The following is a 14,675-nucleotide window of genomic DNA, read 5'->3' as shown; positions in this document are numbered from 1 at the left end:
TAAAAAATCCTACCTGGGATTTGATTTTTACTTCTAATAAGCCTTCAGTCCCCAGTGGCAATTTATTTTTCTTCTCTTAGACTAAGTTATATTCTGGACAAAACAGGCCTATCTTCCACTCATTAATTTTCACAGCCCTTGAAAAGTGAGTGACTTCCCCTGCTAAAAGGTCTCTGGTTAAAATGCTTTTATGAGCAGAGGAAACAGCTAGAAATTCTGATTCTGACCAGGGGGCTGGGAAGATCTGAAAGAAAACAGAAAGAATTTTAGCAAGGTTAAGCAGGACTCACCTCTTCAGTTGGGTCAAATGTATGCCTCCATTCTACAAAAATTATTTATTAAATATTGATATGGTACAGACCTCCCACAATATAATACCTAAAGAGGAAGAAAGACTATACAATAAATTGAAAGGCACCTCTTACACACATGGCCTGGGAGGCTAACCAGGCCAGGCTGGGAACTCCAACTCTACCAATTAATTGTGTTGTCTTGAACGAATCATTTCACTTTCCTGAATTAGGTCTCCTCATCCATGAAATGGAGTCAATTATGAATACCTCTAAAGAAACTTGAGGACCAAAAATAATGAAAGACAGTAAGTAGCTAGTAGAATACCATATTACAAACCATTTATAAGTATCTAGCTCTGGTCAAGTCTCATTACCTTGGTTACATGAATGTAGGGATTATAGGAGAAATATTAATACTGCTGCTGCTGCTGCTGCTAAGTCACTTCAGTCATGTCCGACTCTGTGCGACCCCATAGACGGCAGCCCACCAGGCTCCCCCATCCCTGGGATTCTCCAGGCAAGAATACTGGAATGGGTTGCCATTTCTACCATCATAAAACTTCAGTTCTTTGATGCTCACCATTCCTACTCTTATATCTTCATACCTCTCAAATCAATTTTGTCTTTCAGTCATCAAGCTGTTTCAGGTATTCAGACTTCTGTAAAATTTAAGAATTTTACACTGAGGACTGAAGAATTATTAGAAGTAAAATCAAATCCCAGGTAGGATTTTTTATATAACATGAAATATATATATATATATCGAAATGCTTTCCCATACTGTCTCCTGAAAAGAAATTTTATCTTGTTTTTATTAGTCTTTTGAACAATTTGGTTGGTTCTGTGCCACTTAAACAATCAACTGAAAATACACTTTCATATCATTAACTTTCATCACTGTTGTGATGACTTGAAATCTTAAAAAGTAATGGCTACTTTTAGGAAGTACTTTGTGTGATTTACCTGTCTGAAAGATCACAAGGTAATTGATCTGGCAGTAAATCTAGAGCTGGAATGAGAGGTGAGAGAACATGATATACATGAACTAAAAACGGAGTTGAGGTCATTCAAATGAGTAAGGTTGTTAGGTAAATATTCAAGTACACAATTCTCGGGATAAAGTGGGAAAATTAGGAACTCTTCTTGGCACTCAGATTATCAGTGATTTGCAAACTCTTGCCTCAGGATCCTTTCACACATTAAGAATTGAGAACTTCAAAGAGCTTTTGTTTGTCTGTTGTGTGTACTGATATTTACAATATTAGAAGTTAAACTGAGGAATTTTAAATTTTTTGTTAATTCAGTTTAAAAATAACAAATCTTTACATATTAAAATACATGTTTATGAAAATCCCCCCAAATTTAATGATGATGAGAGTATTTTAAGTTTCTATAAATCTCTTTAATGTCTACCTTTACAAAAGAGGACTAGATTTTCATATCTGTCTCAGTATTCAATCTACTGCAATATGACATATAGACTCTGGAAAATTTCACTGTATGCTTGTGACAGAATGAGAATGAGCAAAAAGCAGTTAATATCTCATTATTATGAAAATAACTTTGACTTCATGAATAGCTGGAAAGATGCTGGAGTCGGGAATCCCCAAGAGTCCCTAGATCATACTTCCGGTCCTAATGATTGATTGAAGCACTCAAAGATTTTTTTTTCCCCCAGCTATGTCCAGGAGAATGTGGCAAGCCATAGCCTGTGGCTTTCTTTTTTATTTTTTTGCAACTGACAAATTGATCAAGTAGAAACAAAATCAAATAAAACTTCTAGTGTTTACCTTTAAGAATATAGAAAACCTCCAGGTATCCTGAAGGACCAGATATCATGTACAATAATTTCTCTAGCAAAAATTCTGTATAAAGTGAAGTTTCGCTCAATAGAAAAACACTTTCTTCCCCAGTATACTTTGGCAGTTCATCTTACCTAATTAATAGTGAGTGGCACTTGGCTGCCTCGATGGTGTTTTTATGAATTGAACAAAAACAATAATAATGGAGATAGGAAGAGATAGCATAGTGACAATATGTTTGCTGCCATCAACTTGGTGACCATCTGCCCCTTAGTTTTGTAAAGTAAAAATTTATTCAGCTAATTAACATTGCTAATGAATAAAGGAAAAGCCACTGAAGAGCACATTTTTACAAGAAGTAGATTAGATCTTTGGGATATAAATTTACTTTGATAAAGACTAACTCTTCAAATGAAAAATTTATGACAACAGAATTAAACAATACTATTTAACTGCAGAATATTGCTGATTTCACTATAATGCTCTAAACTTTTCTTACAAATGGAATAACTGCATTAAAGTATCCATTGCTATTGAGAGGAAACAACAGATTTTCATGGTCAGCTTTGCTAAACAAATTGTTGTTCTAACACTAAACTTCTGTTGAAAAGTCTGACTATTGTAGAAACTAAAATCTTTCGATGGGGAACAGGATAGAAGCCTGTTTCAATATGTGAGAGGCTGCAGTTATGTGATATTGCTGTCATGCACTATGTGAGAGGTAGAGTCCAAAAGGTGTCATCAACCAGGTCAGGCAGTTGTATTTAGACGGATAGGAACAGTGGTTCAATGTTTAAAAATTTCAGAGCCTTTCATTGTCTACTCCCTTCCCTGAAATCCTATTCCCTCATTTAGAGATAGAGAATGCTTGTCCTTTTTATTTAGCAACTCCATTCAACATCAAGAAGGAGTCTCTCTGTATTAGTATGCAACTGAAATGTTAACAGTCTTATTTAATCTCAGTTCTGAGTATATTAATTTGGGGAAAAGGCATACTCCCTTTTATTTGATGTTTTCAAATGTTAAGGAGGGAAACATGAATAACCCCTGGAAACAACATTCAGTAAAGAAATTCCTTTAGAAATAAAATAAATTTACCAAGAAGCAAAGAGTCATATAACTTGAAGCTGGTTACAATGAGTAATATACTCTGACACTGCCAAAGTAAACTTTTCTGATTGAAAAAGGCTACCAAAGAAGTAACAAGATTTCTTTTTAAAACACCACACTTATATTCTTTTGTTTGTTTTCTTGTTCTGAACACAAAATTTTAAAGAGCACATGGCTGCTAAAGCAAGCAGAAGTTGCACAAAACAAATAATGGTTTTCTCTTACCTGCAAAACATCTGGTTAATTAGAGATCAATTATATGTTAGCAACGTAAGAAAGACTGGGCCCTCAAAGCATTTTGATTTTACACTGCTAGCAACAAATGAGTATGAAATAGTAAGCAGTGGTTTAAATGAGTTCCAGGGTTGACAGTATCAGAGGTAAGAGAAAAGGCAGGTTTTTGCTTAAAGCAGAAGGTGGAAAGGTAAATTTGTCAATGAAAATAATAGCTTATATAACACTTCTTCAATGATTCATTTACTTCTTCACAACAATTATTTGAAGTAAGCACTAGTTTATTCCCCTTTTTACATCTAAATGTCAGGTTGGTTTAATTCTCTTCCTCGGTTCTTATCTCTGAAACAAAAGTTTGGAACAGTGGACAACAGACAAGCTACAGCTCAGTTCAGCTCAAGCAGATAGATCTTTTACAGCAGACACTTCCAAGACATGGGAGCAGGCTGACCCTAAAGGAGCTGTCCTCCTCATCCCTCTTGGCTTCCTCCTTTTTAAACTTCCTGTCTCCTCCTTTTGGTTGTCCCCTGTGCAAAATAGGGCTTGTACCCACCACCAATCAAGGACAAGGGACGCAAATGTTCTCAAGGCCAATTGCAGTTGCAAGTTATATAACAGCAGGCTCTCTTGTGTATGTCTTCCCGTAAGTCAGTCTGTTATTATCAGATGTATATGTGTATACACTATTTATGAACCCTTAATGGGCTTCTGGCTGCCTAAAGTTACCTGGAGAAGTCCCTGTGGTTGGTCTGTATCCACTGTGTGCCTAGTGTGCAGGTGCAAGGGTTGGAAAAGTCTCTGTGGTTATTTTTGTAGCATATCTGTGAGCTCTTCTGGTATGTCTGGGATAGGGTTTAGAGATCAGCTTGCATCCTTTTCAGCTAGGCCACCCCTCATTGCTCATGCCTAACTTCCTACCTAACATAAATAATCCAAGGGCCAAATAAGAATTATAAGGGAAATTAAAAATATTTTTAACTGAGTAAGAATAAAATATACATGCCACTAAATTGGTACTTAGAATTCAATAGCAGAGGAGGGACCACAATGGGGACATAAATGTCTCCTGAACTTCCCTCCTTCCACAGATGCATCGAATGTAAAGTAATTCAAGTCACCATAGCTGGAATTCACACTCTTTCCTCACTCCCAGAACGAATCAGCTCCCAAATACAGAGTCCTTCAAGTGAGATAGATGCCTGCAACAGGACAACAGAAATACACTGTGATTTTCCCCCTTGGGCCTTCCCCAGGGGATCCAGAGCCCTTTTGCCAGACTGACACTGCCCGTGTGAAAGCAAAGTAGCCATATATTCTGAGAGTTTTCAGATACTAGTTCTGAGTTTTTGCTGATTCCTGGAAACTCAACATATCACCATGATCTACTGAGCAAGGTACGACACATGGAGTTTTGAGCTGAGTCTAATAGTAAGCCCAGGAGAATGTGAACCCGTTCTGTGGTTATTTTCCCAGTCCCAGAACACACAGTATAAACTGATATGCTAAGTAACTGGCACAATCCCAAGAACTGGTTCCTTGAGGGGAGATGGGGATTTTATGATAGAAAAGGCCAAATGGAAGCATCTGAATGTTGCACACAGACACACAGTAAGCAAGCCAAAAGCAGGATCACATCTCTGGGTGAATGTCAAACATTAACATCACCATTAAAGGCTGGAGACAGGCAGGGTTAGCAGTTCCTAATATATCCTCGTTTAACTTGCCTTTTTAACTGGGTCGAAAGTCATTGACTCTCAGAGAATAAAATGGTGATGCCAAAAGAAGTTACATTTGCAAATATGTTTTCTTAGCTGAAAAATCCTAGCAGTCTTTGGCACATGGTATGTAGCTGTTTAAATTCTTTTTTTTTTTTTTTTCCCCACTTGGATAAGAGAAAGCAGAAGCAATTTGCATGTACCTGGCACCAGCAACAATATCAGTTCAGTTCAGTTCAGTCTCTCAGCCATGTCCGACTCTTTCCAATCCCATGGCCTGCAGCACCCCAGGCCTCCCTGTCCATCACCAGCTCCTGGAGCTTGCTCAAACTCATGTCCATCAAGCCGGTGATGCCATCCAACCATCTCATCCCTGTCATCCCCTTCTCCTCCTGCCTTCAGTCTTTCCCAGCATCAAGATTTTTTCCACTGAGTCAGTTTTTCGCATCAGGTGGCCAAAGTACTGGAGTTCCAGCTTCAGCATCAGTATAGTTTCAGTTTCAGCAACGATATAGTTTTACCTTATTTCAGAACTATGGCAAACCTAGTATTGTCATGTGGTTTGGAGGGCCCTTGATGCTGCTACTGCTGCTAAGTCGCTTCAGTCGTGTCCGACTCTGTGCAACCCCACAGACGGCAGCCCACCAGGCTCCCCCATCCCTGGGATTCTTAATCACCATGCTATCCTAATGTCTATCATATTGACCCACTTTATTAATGTGGAACAGATGAGTAGAATGTACCAAGCCTTACTAAGTCATAAATATGCCAGAGAATAGGAGATAGATTTCAGGATCTGCCGCACTTGTAAAATTTCTAGAGGTCCAGCGGTCTAGGACATGGTGAAATATTTCTTTTAAAGTGGTGTAACAATATGAGTTGATATAAATTATAATGGCATAAGTGGTATAATGATGTGAGTTGCTGCACCTATTGTGAAAGAAGTTAAATGTTTGGTGGCTTCTTGAATTTTGAAGGAAATGTTAATAACATTTGGATGTGTTACTCCAACTCATTTACCAATTAATTTATGAGACTGGACAATTTCAGACGGACCTGGATTAAGAAAGGATCTCAAATATTGGGTTGGCCAAAAGCTTTGATCAGGGTTTTCTATAGGATGTAATGAATCTTTTGGCCAACCCAACAGATCTAAACTGTGATGCAAATGGTCCTGTCACTTGGAACTTATGACCAGCAGACTAACAAAATTGAAAGTGCCTTTGACAGACAGATATATGATAAGGTGCTTTTGATATGTCCCAGTAGAAGGCACAGCCTAGGCCTTTAGAGTTTTGTTATATGGCTATGATATCCTCTTGTAAGAAATATTATCAATGTGAAATTAGCTCTGTTTTCTCCTAGACCCTAGCACCAAATGCCTGACCCTAGCCTATCAAATAAACTGAATCATAAACTGAGTGTTATCTGATCTGTCAAACCATAAATCAATTTCTCCGAGATCTAGAACTTCCCCTGTTGCCACCATACTCTCCCACCTTTTATACAGCTAAGAATGAGTGCATGTGTAACAAGAACGATAAGTGTAGCATCCTCACAGCAGAGTGTCTGTGCCTAGAACTGCAGTATTATAAGGGTTAATGTAAAGGATGGTCATGGCCCTGGGTGAGTGGCTACAGCAGTGGGCCAGGAGAAGGCAGAGCCTCCAGGTTGGTGTTCATCCACACACTGGCACAGGATGCAGTCTAGGATTCCTAACTTATTGATCAAGTCAGGGAGGAGGGAAAGGAGAGATTGTGGGAAGTCATATCCAGGCTTGGGTCTTGCCTTGTGTTTGTTCTACTCCACAGGCTTCCATGCCCCCTTCTGGATCACTAGACAATAACTGAAAAGTGCAAGTGTTGGTCACTCAGTCATGTCCAGCGCTTTACAACCCCAGGGACTATAACACCCTCCAGGCTCCTCTATCCATGGAATTCTCCAGGCGGGAATACTGGAGTGGATAGCCATTCCCTTCTCCAGAGGATCTTCCCAACCCAGGGATTGAACCTGGGTCTCCTGCATTGCAGGCAGATTCTTTACCATCTGACCCACCAGGGAAGCCCAGAAGATAGCTAAAAACAGATAAACTCTTGGAGAAATGAACCTAAAGGAGATACAGCATTAGGCACGTGACCCATCCAGTCTAGCAGTGGGATTATGAATAGCAGACTGATGAAATGTGTCCTTCTCAGAGACCTGTTCCAGCATTTTACTTCCACACAGTCTGCAGGTGATATATACATGGAATAGCCTATGCTCGGATGCCCAGCTTAATATTTTCTGGGCCATGGAGTATAACCTAGCATCTGATCAGAGGGTCTCTGGACAGCTCAAGAGTCGACAACATCAGTGTTCCAACCATGTGTATGAGCATCTGCAACTAGCCAGCCAGTGCCTCTGCTTTACTCCAGGGTCATGATGGGTTAGCAGCTACCTAGAGGACACACACCTCATCAGAGAAACTATTGTATTATTTAAATGTCATGTGAAGTGAAAGTTGCTTAGTCATTTCTGACTCTTTGCAACCCCATGAAATATACAGTCTGTGGAATTCTCCAGGCCAGAATACTGGAGTGGGTAGCCGTTCCCTTCTCCAGAGGATCTTCCCAACCCACGGATCGAACCCAGGTCTCCCGCATTGCACACAGATGCTTTACCAGCTGAGCCACGAGGGAAGCCCAAATATCATATGACAGGATATAATTTTGGGTTCCTCCTTGTTCTCATCTTCTAGATGGTAAGGGCCCTCCCCTGATATTCCCTTTGTCTCACATACTAAGCACTCAGTCTGGTTTTAACAAGAAGGGGGTCCCTAAACCCTAATTTCTCTCATAGAACATAGTTGGGGACACTTTCTTTGTTATTCTATTCAGACCCTTTATTTAGATGCCGTAACTACATAGCCCTCCAAGAGGCAGCCTCAGAGTGGAGTCCACCCAGCGGTTCTGTCAGTTCATGTGGTCAGGTTTAAAGTTATCTCTTCCATGGAGGCAGGCGATGTGGATGACCATACACTTTATACACCGCCCCCCTTTTCTAGCTCCACATACTGTCCTAACACATCCTCTCTCTCATATGACCTAATCTTGACAGAACACGTGGCACCTAATCTTGACATGGTTTCATGACAACCTACATTGCTTTAATTACAGGAAGTGGATTAGGGAAATAATTCATTTATTTCTTCTTACATTATCTGAAATTCTTTGCCCGTTCCACCCGTCAGAATATTCAGCTAGTAGTTTCACCTCCGGTCCCAGCCGTCTTCTGTTTCACCTCCTGTATGACTCCTACTCAGGCCTTAATAACAGCCATGGAATATTGAAAATATCTCTTTCTGCATCTCCCCAGGTCTCGACATTCTTAGCAAATTTAATTGTTTAAGAAACTTGGGACTTCAAAGGACTATTTCCTGCAATGAGTTGGTAATTATCCATCACAGTCCTTGAAGCAAGTCATGCTGCCCTGTTTGGGCTTTTCCCACTTCCAGAGTAAGGTCTTTAATCTGTGGTGCCTCAGTATGCTGGGCAGATGCCCTACTTTTGGGGCCAATTGTTAGTTAGCAAACAACATCAAACACTCCAAGCCTGTATAAAATTCCTACAAAAGTAGTAGGTGCGCAGCTCCTCCATTGGCTAACTCATCCTGCGCTGGGACCCCAGGCTTCTGGAAGGGCAGACCCTAGGCTCAGAAACAGCATCCTGGTCTGGGTGCTGTGGGGATTTGACTGGGAAAACACTAGCCCCTCTCTGTCACAATCAGGGTTCTGGATATAAACCTTGTAGTTACAGATGTTGAACCCGTTGCTTGATCTATCACCAGAGAATTCTACCAGCACTGAGATCCTTAAGCACTCAGCTATGACTTATTCCTGTGGAAATCATGAAAAAGCAAAAGGTTAAATCTTTTCTGAGAAGAGAATCTGCGAGAAATAAGTCTCAAACAAATGTATTCTAACCTTTCACCCCGCTTTATTCTTTTGTGTATTTTCAACCTACATATTTAGAGTCTTTTTTGTAATGCTTAGATTTCCAGTTTCCTCTTGAGTAAGATCTTCCACCTTTTTTTAATCTAACCAGCTCTTTCATAGAAAAAAGTGTCTGACTGCATCAAAATGTATAAGGTTATTTCTGTCACAGCAGGGTAAGTATATCATATTATGATGTAGAACAGTGTTGGTTCCTTCCATTTACCATATCTCCACTTTTTATTTTAAATTAGGTTTTTTAGAAGAAGAAGCAAACCCGTTTCTCATATGTCTCTTATGGCTGATGTCTTTACTATACAAGCACCAGGTTTACAATTCTTGATCAGAGCTCATCTTTCTTGGAAGCTTTCTCCCTCATTTGCCCCTTCTTCTTGTACTATTTCAAATCTGTACGTGCCCCAGAACCTGCTCTCCATTGGTAGATTAGTGTCCCCCAGGGCTCCTGTCCTACATGGGTGGTACAATTCTGAGTCCTACTCCAGAAATGTGGCATCTTTCCTTTCTCAGTCTTATGCACTTGGCTCTGCTGACATTGCCACCAGAAATTAGGAAGCGTATTAATCACTGTACATCTAAGGAAGGAATGCAAACCCATTTGTTCCTGAGCAGGTAATGCAGTCCCATCTCTTGGTTTTGTGATGAGAGTTTCAGCAAAAGAAAATCTCAGTAACTGCTGGTGGAAATGCATATTGGTACAGCCACTTTGAAAAACTGTTTGCTAGTTTCTTTAAAAAATAAGCATACATTTACCATACAACCCAGCAATCACACTCCTGGGAATTTATTCTAGAGAAATTAAAATTTATATTCATGCATACACACAAAAACTACACACAAATATTCATGGCAGCTAGAAACAACCAAAATGTTCTACAATAGATGAGTGATTAAGCATATCATAGAATACCGTTCAGAAATAAAATCAATGGAACAAACTATTAACACAACAACTTGAATACATGTCAAGGGTTTAAGGCTAAGAGTAAATCAAATCTCAAAATGTCACACACTGGTTTCTGTAGCATTCTCAAAATGGAAAAATTATAAAGATAATTTGTTGTTATATAAAGAAATATGTTGTTAGGAGTTAGAGGTAATAGGATGTTGGGGGGGAGCGGGCGGTGCTGGTAATCTTGTGGCTAAATGGGCAGCATAAAGGAGACCTCTGTGAGATGGAATAGTTCTATGTCTTGAGTGACAACAATGGTACAGAACTACGCAAATATTATATCAATGTCAATTTACTTGTTTTGATATTGTATAAAATCAAATAAAATATAACCATTGAAGAAAACTGAAAGAAGCCTTCAGAGGACATCTTTGTATTTTCTTTTTTAATTTCTTGTTAATCTATCATGAGTTTAAAATAAAAAGTTAAAAAATAAATAAATAAACTTAAGAGCTCTATATCTGTTGTTTTAATTGAGTTAAAAATTAAATCCCTTTCCACAGATAAGATGGACTTCCCCAGTGGTTCAGATAATAAAGAATCTGCCTGTAATGTGGGAGACCGAGGTTCAGTCCCTGGGTTGGGAAGATCCCCTGAAGAAGGGAATGGCAATCTACTCCAGTATTCTTACCTGGAGAATTCCATGGACAGAGGAGGCTGGCAGTCTATAGCTCATGGGATCACAAAGAATTGGTCACAACTGAGCTATGTTCACTCACTCACAAATAAAGTCCTAGACTCAGACGGCTTCTTTGGTAAATTATACCAAATATTTAAGGAAGAAACATCAATTCTACACAAACTCTTCCAGAAAATTGAAAAGGAGTGAATACATATGTCCTAGTGCATTCTATCAGCCCAACATTATGCTGATGCCAAAACCAAACTAAGACGTTATAAGAACAGAAAACTGAAAACTAATACTTCTCATAGAAAGAGAAGCAAAAATCCTAAACAAATTTCAGAAAATCAAGCCCAGTATTATATTAAGAGGAACTGTATTATGACCAAGTCTATTTATTCAAGGAATGCAAAGACAGTTTAGCATTCAAAAATCAGTCAGCTTAATTCACTATGTTAACAATTGGAGAGAAAAAAAAAGTGATCCTCTTAATAAATATAAACAATTCATTTGAGAAAATACAACTTCCATTCCTAATAAAGTGTAAGTGAAAGTCATTCAATCGTGTCCAACTCTTTGCGACCCAGTGGACCATAGAGTCCATGGAATTCTCCAGGCCAGAATATTGGAGTGGGTAGCCTTTCCCTTCTCCAGCGTCTCTTCCCAACCCAGGGATCAAACCCAGGTCTCCCACATCTCAGGTGGATTCTCTACCAGCTGAACCACCAGAGAAACCCATTTCTAATAAAGCCTCTCATCAAATTAGGAAGAAAAGGGAATTTTCTCAACTTGGTAAAAGTCATCTACCAAAAAAACTATAGCTAACATCATGCCTAACTGTGAAACACTGAATGCTTTCCCCCTAAGGTTAAAAAAATCTGTTCAACACTTCTACTCAGCTTGTACTAAAGTTCTAGTCAGTACAATAATGCAAGAAAAAGGCATAAAAAGCATTTTTTAGAAAGAAATAAAATTGTCTTAATACAAAAGCAATATATTTTTTAAAGAAAATTCAATATCCTACCAAAAAAGCTACCACATTTCATTAATTTAGTAATGGTGCAGAATTCAAGTAAAAATAATTGTGTTACTATATACTCACAATGAACAAAATATACTGAAAATGTAACTTATAAAATTTGTAATAGCATCAAAAAATAAAGTTCAGCATCATTTTCCCTCAGAATTTTGAGAAAATGTCTTCTTGTATTTAGTTTGCCTTTAATCTGAAAATCATGTGTGCTTTTTTGCTTTGGAAGCATTTAACACTTTATTCCTTCCATTGAGGCTCTGGTTTTATTGCAAAATTTGTGTTTCATTCATCCTGTTCAGTACAGTGTGTCCTATTAGTCTGAAAAGTTGAGACTCCCACTGTAGGAAACATGTCTTCGAAACTTCTTATACTGCATTTGTGCTCTCGTCTCTTCTTGAAAGTGAAAGTTGCTCAGTCATGTCCGACTCTGAATTCTCCAGGCCAGGATATTGGAGTGGATAGCCTCTCCCTTCTCCAGGGATCTTCCCAACCCAGCAATTAAACCCAGGTCTCCCACATTGCAGGTGAATTCTTTACTAGCTGAGCCACAAGGGAAGCCCAAGAATACTGGAGTGGGTAGCCTATCCCTTCTCCAGTGGATCTTCCCTACCCAGGAATCGAACTGGAGCCTCCTGCATTGCAGGCCAATTCTTTACCAACTGAGCTATCAGGGAAGCCCTTCTTGGAATCTCTATTAAGTTCCCAGCTTCTCAAATCAATGGATCCATCTTCGTGTCCTACAGTACTAGAGAATCCCCCATTTGATCTTCTAGCTTGCTCATTTTGTGTGACCATCGCTCTATTCAGTCCATCTTTGAGATTTTTATTTTAATAATTATACTTTTCATTTGTATTTGCAATGAATTCACTTCTTTTTTATAACAACCTGTCCTGGTCTCCAGTTTTTTTGTGTGTTTTTTTAAGGAGCAGGGCAGACAAGGATGAGGGTTGTACTTTTATCAGTATATGTCTTTATAAATGCTATAACATTGCTACTCTTAATTCACATATTAAATTTATCTATCTATCCCTTCAACAAATACTAAAATCTACTCTTTAACAGAAACCTCTTAAATATATAGGGAATGCAGACAATATTCCTTGACTCTGCTCAGCTGACATTTTAGTAATATAAGTCAAGTTGAAGTTTTTATAGTTATTTTTTAAAAATAAAGAGTTAAAAAGTTTCCTCCCTACCCCCAAAAGATTACCTGTGTGTCTCCTGGGGTACATGTAGCTCTCTCTATGCACTATTAACTCTTGTTAGTTCTATTTTTATTTGTTCTGTTTTCTGTTTCTTAATTTTGTGCCTTTTTTTGTTGAGTTGATCCTCAACCTTTGATGATTCCTAGGTATGCTATCTTTGTTTTTGCAAATCTTTTGGATAGCATATATATATATATATATGCGCTATTCTGTACAGTAGGATCTCCTCTGTGCTCATAAAGAGAAAATGTGCTAAGATGAGTGTGCCGTTCATTCATTTTCTGAGTAGGCCATCTTTTCCCCCTCTTAGAAAAGCCAGGACCTTTCCTTGACACCTTGAAAAATATCACATTCTCAGTGTACCTGCCTGGCAGCAGATGCCTCTACAGTGTGCTGCTGGACTGGTTGGAGGAGAATAATTAGAGGACACTGTGCAAAAAAGAGTTGACATAGCAAACCTGAAACTGCTATCCTTGGAAATTCTTGCTGGGAAGCTGGTCTTTGTCGGAGGTCTGGAAACTTGGCAGGTAAGCAATTTCCTGATACAAAACTTTCCTTAAATGGTGAGATTACTCACTGTACCTAAACTCTAAAACAATGTGAGTTGTGCTGAACATTTATTTTCCTTCTGAGGGCTAATTGGCTTCAGTCGTGTCTGACTCTTGGCGACCCTATGGACTGTAGTCTGTCAGGCTCCTCTGTCCATGTGATTCTCTAGGCAAGAATATTGGAGTGGATTGCCATGTCTTTCTCCAAGGGATATTCCCAACCCAAGAATCGAACGCACGTCGCTTATGTCTCCTGCATTGGCAGGCAAGTTTCTTACCACTAGCGCCATCTGGGAAGCCCAGTGCCACCTGGATGTGCACCAACCCACTGCCATTCCCTTCTCCAGGGGATCTTCCTAACCCAGGGATTGAACCCAGGTCTCCTGTATTCTAGGCAGATTTTTTACCATCTGAGCCACCAAGGAAGCCCCATTTTCCTTCTAGGGGTGTACAATTGTGGCACGTACTAAGCAGAGGATGGTTACATGCCTGGTTGCAAATAAAAACCTTCAGTTCAGTTCAGTTCAGTTGCTTAGTCGTGTCCGACTCTTTGCGACCCCATGAATCGCAGCACACCAGGCCTCCCTGTCTGTCACCAACTCCCAGAGTTCACTCAGACTCACGTCCATCAAGTCCTTGATGCCATCCAGCCATCTCATCCTCTGTCATCCCCTTCTCCTCCTGCCCCCAATCCCTCCCAGCATCAGAGTCTTTTCCAATGAGTCAACTCTTCGCATGAGGTGGCCAAAGCACTGGAGTTGCAGCTTTCGCATCATTCCTTCCAAAGAAATCCCAGGGCTGATCTCCTTCAGAATGGACTGGTTGGATCTCCTTGCAGTCCAAGGGACTCTCAAGAGTCTTCTCCAACACCACAGTTCAAAAGCATCAGTTCTTCCTCACTCAGCCTTCTTCACAGTCCAACTCTCACATCCATACATGACCACAGGAAAAACCATAGCCTTGACTAGACGGACCTTAGCAAAGTAATGTCTCTGCTTTTGACATGCTATCTAGGTTGGTCATAACTTTTCTTCCAAGGAGTAAGCGTCTTTTAATTTCATGGCTGCAGTTACCATCTGCAGTGATTTTGGAGCCCAGAAAAATGAAGTCTGACACTGTTTCCACTGATTCCCCATCTATTTGCCATGAAGTGATGGGACCAGATGCCATGA

At 39.6% G+C, this 14,675-nt stretch overlaps 1 long non-coding RNA gene across 1 annotated transcript in view; it reads right to left on the bottom strand.

Moving 5' to 3' along the window:
- LOC132659259 (uncharacterized) overlaps positions 1 to 5,508 on the bottom strand; it is a 55,752-nt gene extending 50,244 nt beyond the window's left edge. Inside the window, exon 1 of the long non-coding RNA XR_009599480.1 lies at positions 5,358 to 5,508. This is a non-coding gene — a long non-coding RNA (uncharacterized LOC132659259). The remainder of the gene's footprint in view (positions 1 to 5,357) is intronic.
- Between the last annotated feature and the right edge of the window lie 9,167 nt (positions 5,509 to 14,675).

Source organism: Ovis aries, chromosome 2 (genome assembly GCF_016772045.2).
Source record: "Ovis aries strain OAR_USU_Benz2616 breed Rambouillet chromosome 2, ARS-UI_Ramb_v3.0, whole genome shotgun sequence".
Classification (NCBI taxonomy): Eukaryota; Metazoa; Chordata; class Mammalia; order Artiodactyla; family Bovidae; genus Ovis; species Ovis aries.
This window is presented reverse-complemented; position numbering and strand designations above follow the sequence as displayed.